Source organism: Manacus vitellinus, unplaced genomic scaffold, assembly GCF_001715985.3.
Source record: "Manacus vitellinus isolate BGI_N305 unplaced genomic scaffold, ASM171598v3 scaffold_13_pilon, whole genome shotgun sequence".
Taxonomy (NCBI): Eukaryota; Metazoa; Chordata; class Aves; order Passeriformes; family Pipridae; genus Manacus; species Manacus vitellinus.
Genome location: NW_021938999.1, coordinates 18,337,691 through 18,347,179, shown reverse-complemented (window position 1 = coordinate 18,347,179; position 9,489 = coordinate 18,337,691). Strand labels below are relative to the sequence as shown.

Genomic DNA, 9,489 nt, shown 5'->3' with positions numbered 1-9,489 from the left:
TCAAAGTATCATCTCACGTACGTTATATTATATATATGTACATATATATATATATAATATGAGATCATCATTTGGATTGTTTAGACTGTTTCACTAATATTTCTCATTGTACCCACTGTCTAAATTTCTAAAGCTTTTTTAGATGCCCTGGTGTGTCCTGTGGGTTTACCAGTCCAGTTAGAGTGGTGATGCTTCTGGTCCTCAGGCAGTGTAATTCGGCACCAGGCTGCCTTGAATTACACTCCACAGGACATTGGCTTAGCAGTGGGAGAGGAGGAATGTTTCTGTACTTCCAGGCAACTGAGATGGCTCATTGCTTAGAAAAGAGTCCATCTTGGGGGAAAAAAAATTAAAAAATAAAATAAAATTCAAGTACGAAACCAAAAACCCAAACGTACACCTCCTGGGAGACAAATTATGTACCAGTTCTCTTTCAAAATATTGAAAGGATAAAGCTGCAAGGGTGCAAGGGCCTAATAAGAGAGGAAGTAAAACAAGGGAAATTGCTTTACAAAATTCTAATCAAAAGACTAGACTAGTTGTTTTTTCAAACAAATTAGCTAATTGCGATGAAATGGCAGTCCTCAAAGGAGTAACAAGTTCATCTTTCTTTCACCATAGGGGTTACAGTTCCTTGGCTTGTGCTACTCTGGAATCATTTTACTGTTTCTGTTTTTATTATCTTAAGTGCTAATTAACAAAAGGAAAAAATATCCTGTAGTTTCATTACCTTTTTGGATAATGTCATACAAAAAGAAAAAAAAAACAAACCTATGTATTTGTGTTCTTTTTGTGCTGTGAGAATTGTTGTTTGTAGATTAATAATACTATCATTTTGTTTAGAATTACAAACTAGTTTTTAAGTATTGTCTGAGAAAAGCCAAAGTTAATGCAATCTAGTGGAAACTGTAAGACCATTTGAGTATTGTTTCTGTTTTATTGATGCATTTGGATTTTGTTGTTTGATGGAATTTGAGCCAAAAAAAAAAAAAGAACAAAAAAAAATGAAAAAAAAAGCAGGCTTTCCTATTTCTACAACTTGATTGTACTTATGCATTTTGTACCAGTGGAACTTTTTATACTGGAGATTAAAAAACAAATGGAAATTTTTGTGGCTTACTCTCGTGGGCCCCCTCGATCATGACTGATTTTCAAGTTTGATTTCTGGACGGTAGAAAGAGAGTTGGTTTTGTTTCGAGAATTCAAAACTTTGGCTTGATTTCTTTTTTTCCCTTTGCTTATATCTAGTGTTTAGAATTTTGTCTTAACAAAAGCGGTAAGTTTCACTTTTTATTCTGTATCGTGCAGTTACACAATAAGGTAATTAGAATTAGGAGTACTCGGTCACTTTGCGTGGATAAATGTATTAGTTAAAACGTTAGGGGTTTGCTTTTTTGCTGTTTAGATCAGAGTTTTTTCTGATTCTTCTGTCCTCATTGTGAACATAACCGTGTAGTTGAAACAGTCAGACTTATTTTTGTAACGTATGTTATTGTGTGATGCAGTTTTTTGCTTCTGTCTCCAATATTAAACCATTTTCCTAATACTTGTCTCTCTACTTTGTGTGTTGTATTGTTGGTGGTCATTCTGTGTTGGTAATACATCTACACACCTCACTGTTTCACGTGCCTGTTTTTTTTTTTCTCTATTTGTTGGTTGTGTACAAAAGATACAGTCGATTCCACCTAAGTGAATAGCTGATTGGGGGGCAAAAGAGGATTTGTACATTTTAGACATATTCTGGTTTCTTTGATTTTTTTTTTTCTCTCTCTTCCTCCCCCTAGTCATGCCTTATCACTTGGATAATCTCTCGGAGCAGGAAGCATTTTAAATGAGCTTCTTGCAAAGTCCTATTCAAGGTAGCTTTTGTTAGCCTTCGGACTGCAAAACCTTCTGCACACAAACACACAGAAGTCACGGGAAAAGTTGTTTTGGGTTTTTTTTTGCTGTGACATTTCAGTCAGTCTGGAAAATGTGGATTATGGAGATCAGTTCTTCCTAGTTGTTAAAAAAAAAAAAAATAATACTCTGCCACTACTTCGCAGAAGCACATGAAACATTCAAGAAAAGGAGGATATAGCCTTGGGATTTCTTCCAAACTGCACAGTAATCTGATGGCATATGGCGTTAGTCAAACTCTCCTTAGAAACTAATCACGTCTTAACTAGGCTGTGAGAGCCTGCAAAAGCCTACCAGGTGATCGAGCTTGTTATGTGCAGTTATACATATAATACTTTAAAAAATAAAGGGAGCACAGGAAGACTTTCTATTAAAGCCAGCAGAAGTAAAGAAAAAAAAACACACAAAAATAAAAGGATGGAGAAATAAATGATTGAAAAAAGATCCCCCATTGTTCCAATGGGTGATATTTTTGCTGTGGGCTTACAAAGCAGATCATTCTCAGCCTTGGCTGATAGTATTACGCAAATCTCAAAAGGGACTAAAGAAATTTCATAGCCCTTTTTTTTCTCATTATTTTTTACAGTTGGCTTTTAGCTTTTTTTATTCTTTCATTTCCTATAATTTTTTTCTCCTCACAAGAATCTCTCTGCTCTCCCCCAGCCGGTGTCTACCACGATGAAATAAAAGCTGCAAAAGAAAAATCTATGTTGTTCTGGTTTACAAAAAGTCTCTTCTCTCCTCTGTTTGATCGCAGATACAAACTTTACAATTTGGAGGGGGGGGAAAGCAAAACAAAACCAACCAAACCAAACCCAAGGAGGAGAGAGAAGCACTGGCGAGTGCTCTCTGGAATTCAAGCCATACGCCCCCATCCCTTTCCTTTGTCCCACTTTCTGTGATGCTCAGGAATCGAAGACCACTTAAAAGTGCTCTTATGAGACCCAAATGACACTCCTCCCTCTTGTCTCCTCTCCCCTGGTCTTTCTGGCACTCTGGCTTTGGCTCACACACACACACAGCCCCCCTCGATACCGTCTTATTGGTCCTGGCGCACTGAGTGTATCCGTGTGGTGTCAGCAGCAACGTTGGTTCCTGCCTTTGGAAGACTTTTGAAATTTTCTGGTGGCTCGTGAGTTGGCCTGGTTGTTACTGCTCAATGCATTTTTTTTTTTTAATTCTTTTTTCCTTTTTTCACTTTTCCGTTTCCATGAGAAGCAAATAAACGATGAGTCTGGGGCCCCAGAGAAGCTCCAGTGTCATCTCGCAGGGTCTGTTGTCAGAGGTCAGGGGTCCAAGCAACCCTAAGTTTAATCTAAAACCACAGGAGCCTGTAGCAGACAGCCCAGGCAGGAAAGCAGAACCCAGTGGTCAGACTGTATCCTGGGTCTTTGACAATTCTAGAGTTTATGATCCCGATTTGGATAATTTTGACATCAGTGGATTCAGTTAAGTAAGTCTTGACTTGCATGAATGATGAATCAGAATTACTCTCTGGGTTTTTTTAGCTTGCTGTGGATGCTTTATTTTTTTTTCTTTTCTCTTTTTTTTTCCTCCAAACTTGGTCTTAAGGAAAGAAACTAGAGCTTTGTGAAGGGTCTTTTCTTCCAAAAATACAACTGAAAAAAAAAAAAAAGACTTAAACTGCAGTTGGGTTTCTTTTAAATACTCAGGGCTGAAAGATACAGGGTTTTCTTTCTTTTTTTCATTCTTTTTATTATTTTATTTCAACAATGGGGAAAAACGAGTTCCTTAAAGCAATGCAGCTGAACAGTTTGTCCTGCTTAAACGCATGCTTTTAATTTCAATTATGTAAGGCACCTTGCAGTGTTAGCAAAATGTCTCTTTGTTAGCTATATGTGTATCGCCATGGGAAATTACCAAACTGTCACAGGACTTGCTGATTAAAGAATAGCCTGCCAGAGTGTGTGTGCCTTTGCCCAGTGTGACTCTTAGGTATTAGGCTAAGGAAAACAGTTTAACAAAATGTAGTGTGAATCATTCCTGATAAGTGAATAAAGCATTGTGACCAAGCAATCAGATTATTCACTTATCAGGAATCGACTGTACTGATAGTTTGCCTGATCGTTTTTGTTCCTCATCTCTGTTGTAGTTTCACTACTTTGCTGTGTTCTGTTTTTTCTCTCATGCTCTTAGCAAAATCACTGGGAATATCCCTTCGTGTGATCATGAAACGTGCTACTGAGTAACAAATAAAAAAAAAAAATTAAATATAAAAATGATATCTTAACAAAATCTATGCACTTGCTATCAGGAACACAATACTGGATGTGTCTTATATATATTGAACTATAATAGTATTCGATTTCTTAAATAAAGCTTAAGAAAGGATTCTGTTGTCTGTAAAATTTTATGAGCATTAAATGGAAAAAAAAAATGTTTCTAGGGTTGGGCGCTTTTTGTTATATGAAATCTCACTGGGTGCATGGTCTTTAACCATGCCCAGGCAAATGTTACCTAATTTGCTTGATATTTCATTAATAACAGAGACTTTGAAAATTAGGCTTGCTGAAGTCTGTGGGGAGAAAAAGTCTTACCATTCAGTGACTTGCAGCAAAAGAGACTAAAATGCAGAAATTTCGATCTTCTGTATTTGCAGAAGCAAATGTGCTTGGTTTTGCACTAAAATCAAAAAACAGCTAAAATATGTGAATCAGAAAATGTCATGAAACAATATTACTGTCACAAATGATACTAGAGTTTTTGGTGTGTGACTTTTTTTCCTCCTCATTCTAGGTGGGTTTAGAGCTAAAAAATTAAAACCCATATGCTCAAAATTCCACAGAGTCCACACTGGAGGTCAAAGCATCTTTTGGGGGAACATGTGTGGCTTACTGTACATTTCCTGTATCTGAGCCTTCTCTTAGGAAAACATTTTCACATCAAAACCCATGAATTAAATGGGAATTGAATAGATGAAACTGTTGAGTACACTGAAAAAATTATTCCTTCAATGGCTGTACATTTGCCACAAAATTGTAGATTTTAAACAATCAGATTTTTATGGAAATGCCCGTAATTCTTGTATTTATCAAACTTTCAATAATGTCAGCCTTTGGCAGAAAGATCCAGGAGAATGAGGGAAGGGGGGGGAGAGGGGTTGCTTTCTTTTTTTTCTTTTGAACTGCATTACTGCCTCACTTTTCATATGCCATTATATTATCTGGAAAAAAAATTAAATTGTGGAAATCTCTCCGCTGCTTGTATCATTCTCCTCTATTCATACGTATTTAGTAAATGTTACTGAGCCCAACATCCGGTGGCCAGGTGTGTTAGCTTTGTAAGCCCAAAATACTGCTCCACCAGAGAGAGGCCACAGAGAGGATTGACCTTGGTGGGCAGCAGGATGGTCCTGTCCATCCCTTGTCTGCACAGAGCTCAGGCAGGGCCCCAGCCCTGGTTTTCACGGGCTGCTGATGTAACACAAATATTAAATAATAGCAATGATTAGTTCATATTTGTATTCCCTCTGATTTTCCTCATTAGCAGACTTTCTTTTTTTCCATTAAAGGGAACTAGAAAGTTGCAGTCATTTTCTGAATCATTTGCCCCTGTTGATAACCTAATTGTTTTACATGAATGCTAATATTTCCCTCTCACACATTTATATCTATCAGCTAAATCAGCAGTAAAGTAAACTCTTCTGGGATACATTCCTATATCAATTAGCAAGGATTTATGCTCCAAAGCACCATTAGCATTAATGGGAGTGTGCTCTTTAGCATAAACAATTGGCAGTAGGTCTGGTGGACTTTATTTCATAAACAAAGGAGCATTTGAATCTTGGAGACTTGTTTCCTCAAGACGGTACTTCAGGGAGTGGTGTCCCAGCCTCCCCGGCTGCTCTGGGGACTCTTACTCACAGGACATGCATAAATTCGTGACTTGCCAGCAAAAGGGGACAGAGTCAGTCTGGAAAGTGGGCTGACTTCTGGTACAAAGTTTTGCTGGTGTTTTCCCTTCTGAAAACCTGCCTGACAACATGCCAGGCAAAACTTCCAGCATTATCTCACGTCCCTCCAACCAGTGGTTTGAAACATTTTACTCTTGGCATTGTGTAGTGCCTCAGGATGGAGAGCACAGAGGGGAGGGAGGAAGGGAGGCATTTTGGACAGAGGCAAAAGGAAGAGCAGAGGCGAAGCCCTGTAGGAAAGAAAGGAATGGAATTATCATCTCCTTGAACTGACAGTCTCACAGCTCCATGCCTTTCAGTAGAGAGCTAGAGGGGACCAGCAAATCACCGGGTCTCACTTTTCACATGGTCAACAGTTTCTCCCTCACCTCATGTTTGATCAAACCAATAAATACACAAACAAAAGATTTTAATCTTAATTCTGAAGGCCCTGGGAGTTGGGGTGAAAGTCCACCCCTTCCCAGAGGTGCATGTTCTGCTGAATCCCTGCCCGTGCTTCTGCAGATGTTTTCTCTGTAGGTTCTGGCTCTGCTCAGATCTGCTACATTAAAGAGCTTTTCTGCATCTGCCATTTTCCCCCACAGACACTCATAAGCAGGTCTCAAGTTGCTTTTCATCCCTCGCTCATAAAATAAATATATCATGCTCTGGAAGCATCTACACACAATAGTGGTTTTTTAGTCCCTGAATAATTTGTGTGCTTTATTTCTACAACTTCTTTCCCCACCCCAACATTCTTTCTAAATTTGGGGTACCAGAGCCAAATGCATTATTTCAACATCAATTCAAATGATGCAACATGCAGAAATTAAAAATTTCATCCCTAGTCTACTCCTCTGAATGACACAGTCAGGGATTGCATCAGTCCTTGCAAAAATGACATGCAAAAGCAACAAAAATCCATACTGGCAGAAACTATTTTAGTTGTTCCTTTAGTATGCCAAAATCCCTCTCAGATGTGTTGTGCTCCAGGTTCCTCTGTGTGTGGTCTGCTTGCCTGTTCTTCAACTTGAAAGCTTGCTCACAACTGCACTAAGAGCCCTTTTGTTTAGCTCTTAGTAAAACTGCTGATAACATTGGAAAATGTTGAAGAGGACTATTTACCTCCAACTCATTAGTGAAAATATTGAATAGCATTCAGACCCCCTCTATAAAAATACTCTCCTACAGTGAGTCCCCTTTGACAGCTTCTTTGTTGACATGTCAGCCCATTCTTAAACCATTTTATGTGCCTTGTATTGATAGAGTAGAATGCTAATTTTTTAATCAGAATCTGTTGTGCTGTCAAACGTACAAAAGTCAGAATATATTCCATCTTCGCAATTACTTTTATCAGCCAAAACCTACAATCACATCAAAGAATGAAATCCAGTTTGACAACCCTTCCTCCCCTAAAAAACATGTTGATTGGCATTAATTGTTTACCTCTCCTTTAATGTCTTTATGCCCATATCAATATGTCCATTATTTTGCCAAAGCAATGTCAAACTAGCCAACCATGGGCTGGGCCATCCTGCTTGTCTTTTTGAGTGCAAACATGAGAATGTCACATTTCCCATTCCCATCTGGGATTCTGCTGGTGTGCTTAAATATTCCTAAGGGCCTGTGTCAATGGATCAGAGCTTTCTGCCCTATTCTTAGACCTGGGGCTACCATATCTTTAATAAAATAGTAGCTAAGTAGACTTTTACAGAGTTGGACCAGAAATCATTTGAGCCTTCTCCTGGCATGTAAGTATGTGAAAGAAGAGAATTTTTGACATTTCCCCTTTTTCTGCAGCATGACTGGAAGATTTCCCATCTCCAAAAGCCTAAGTTCAATGATAAAATAAACATACTCACAAATTTTTGCAGTTGTCCTGCCCTTCTCACTCAGGTAGAGTTGACAGAGAGAACAACAGGGCAACACATGTCTATTTATATATATATATGTATATATTATATTATTTAAAGGTCAATAGGAAGCATAGGTGAAGGCAAAATATTTTTTCATTCGTCATCCTCCTCTGAACAGATACAGGTGCTTTCATTAGGGCACATGGGAGTTAAAGCCCCTTGGCTTTGAAGCAGACAGTGCAGAAGGGTCAGGATCAACCTGGGGAGTGGGGAATACCTGGGACCTCTTAGAGAAGAGAGGCCATTTGGAAATCAGAAGTAGACCTGAGTTAACCTAACAGACCTGACACCATGCAGTTAAAAAGGGATAAGCAGCAGCAATAACAGAGGAAGGTGATGTGCTGTTCTATGCAATAGGCACAGGTGCTGTTTCAGGCCACATGTTGCCATACAGGTATGTTGGCCACAGACTTTAGAGGTGCTGAGATATCAGTGCATCTGCTCAGGAACCTCAGCCTCAGCCCAGCACTCCTCAAAGCAGACAGAGGCCGCTGCTTTACCCTGTAGACATCTTTACTGGAGAGGGTAACATAAATACAGCCTGGAGACAATTATTCCCATCTGAAGAACAGGGAGTAAAGGAGCTGTCTGAAGCTGTCACTACCTTTCCAATGGCTGTAAGAGGACAACAGGAGCAAAATTCAGTTTTCTTAGTAGAGGCACCAAGTATTGCCCCAAGTGCCCAAGGATACCCTGTCAGCTACAACCACTGTAACAGAAGAGCACAGGTGTCCTTTAGGTCCTTTGTCATACCTGCCAGCCCTGTGTGGGTGTTTCAGAGTACTGCAGGTATCTCAGAAGGCACTAGGCACCCCTGTTTAGACCATTCAGTCAGGCCCTGGATGACTTGCTCAGCCAGCTCAGAGACCCAGGTACACCAAAGCCTCAGCTCCCATGTTGGGCAGCAGTAAACAGCAGCAGAGTTATCCTGCCTGGCCTGAAGTAGCCAAGTACAGCTGAATTTTTTTGCCAGATGTAAGCACCTAGAGCTGTTTGAGATGTCCTATAACCTCCAAAACCTCCACAAAGGTGTAGATGTGGCGCTTAGGGACATGGTTTAGTGGTGGACTTGGCAGTGCTGGGTTATTAGTTGGACTCAATAATCTTAAAGGTCTTTTCCAACCCAAAAGATTCTATGATTCCAAGGGCTTGCAGATGTGATGCAGAATGAGTAGGACACTTGTGACCACCAGCATGGGATAGCCTAGGCTATTTCAAGGCTCTAAATAATATAAGCATAAGGAGCTGGTGCATCCAGATACCCAGCTAAGGATCCCAAAGCTTAGAAGGATGAGTCTGCAAGCTGAATCCCACTTTAAGGCTTATATTCACTTTCCTAAACCTGGGCCATGTTGATACTCCAGGGCAACTCAAATGGCATTGATTCCTGCATTTATTAAAGAAAAATTGAGCTCTAGGGGTCTAATTTGTAGACGGCTGAAGGTGAAATTCAGTGAATCCTATTGTTAACAAATGAGCCCCAGGTGAAGTCCCACAGGCCCTAAGTGGGAATTGTACTAATAAAACCACCAACTGCAGTGGAACTGCTTTTTAGGGGATAGCTATGTGCAGACTATCCCTCTGACAGAAAAGCCAGACCCCCAAGGACTTGTTCTGACGTGATCTATAGAGCACCTCTGTCAGTAATTTCACCCTATTCAGCTTTTAGCATTGAGGATCCCTATCCTTATATTTGTTGTAGATGTGGCCAAAGTCACACAGTTAGTGATACTTTGGTCTATGATCCTGGTGTGATCATGC

General features: G+C 39.7%; 1 protein-coding gene across 9 annotated transcripts in view; it reads left to right on the top strand.

Moving 5' to 3' along the window:
• CELF2 (CUGBP Elav-like family member 2) overlaps positions 1–4,299 on the top strand; it is a 555,113-nt gene extending 550,814 nt beyond the window's left edge. For all 9 annotated transcript variants that reach the window (XM_018068157.2, XM_018068154.2, XM_018068158.2 and 6 more), the window contains one exon: positions 1–4,299. This exon is cut by the window's left edge and continues 2,824 nt beyond it. The gene's annotated coding sequence lies outside the window, so the exon portion shown is untranslated.
• Positions 4,300–9,489: the final 5,190 nt, after the last annotated feature.